Genomic DNA, 1,208 nt, shown 5'->3' with positions numbered 1-1,208 from the left:
TTTGCTCAGACAGGACGGCGTTAAAGGAGCCGCTGATTCAGAGGCTCTGGCTCACTCAGGGTGGGAGGGAGGGAGGGGCATGGAGTGCAGGGCGAGCCTGCAGCAGCAGAGGTCAGAGTGATGTTGCGCTAGCCTGAGGCGTGCCATGTGTTCTCCCAGGGGAGTTGTCCCTGGATCCCGGGACCTTGGCAGTGGCGGGCTGCACAGGCTCCCCAGAAGGGGGGGTGTGGATAGTGACCTGTGTTCGCACACAGGCTTCTTGGTGGCAGCAGCAGCGGTCTTAGCATCTCATGTCTGTCTCTGGGGTCCGCACTTTTAGCCGCGGCTCGTGCCCGTCTCTGGAGCTCCTTTAAGCAGCGTTCTTAATCCCCTCTCCTCACACACCAGGAAATAAAGAGGGAAGAAAAAGTCTCTTGCCTTTTCGGCAGGTCCAGACTTTTCCCCGGACTCCCTTCCATCTAGCTGTGGTGCACTAACCCCCTGCAGGCGGTGTTCACGCCGCCAACCCCAGTCCTCTCCTGGTGTTCCAACTGAAGCCCAAACCTCAGCTCCCAGCCCCGCCCGCCCTGGCAGGTGAGCAGACAAGCCTCTCGGCTGGTGAGTGGTGGTTGACCCTGATCCTCTGTGCTGGAATCTCTCCGCTTTGCCCTTCGCACCCCTGTTGCTGTGCTCTCCTCCACAGCTCCGAAGCTCCCCCGATTCGCCACCCGCAATCTCCACCTGCGAAGGGGCTTCCTAGTGTGTGGACACTTTTCCTCCTTCACAGCTCCCTCCTGCTGGTGCAGAACCCGTCCCTATGTTTTGTCTCTGTTTATTTTTTCTTTTGCCCTACCCAGGTACATGGGGGGTTTCTTGCCTTTTGGGAGGTCTGAGGTCTTCTGCCAGCATTCAGTAGGTGTTCTGTAGGAGTTGATTCACATGTAGATGTATTTCTGGTGTATCTGTGGGGAGGAAAGTAATCTCTGTGTCTTACTCTTCCACCATCTTCCCGGAAGTCGCCCAGGTCTTCTTTTTGTAGCCATTCAGCCAGTGTGCATCTTTTGGTTGGAGCATTAATCCATTTACATTTAAGGTAATTATCGATATGTGTGTTCCTATTACCATTTTCTTAATTGGTTTGGGTTTATTATTGTAGGTCTTTTCCTTTTCTTGTGTTTCCTGCCTAGAGAAGTTCCTTTAGCATTTGTTGTAAAACTGGTTTGGTGGTG

This window comes from Neophocaena asiaeorientalis, unplaced genomic scaffold, assembly GCF_003031525.2.
Source record: "Neophocaena asiaeorientalis asiaeorientalis breed wild unplaced genomic scaffold, Neophocaena_asiaeorientalis_V1.1 scaffold754, whole genome shotgun sequence".
NCBI classification, from domain to species: domain Eukaryota; kingdom Metazoa; phylum Chordata; class Mammalia; order Artiodactyla; family Phocoenidae; genus Neophocaena; species Neophocaena asiaeorientalis.
This window is presented reverse-complemented; position numbering follows the sequence as displayed.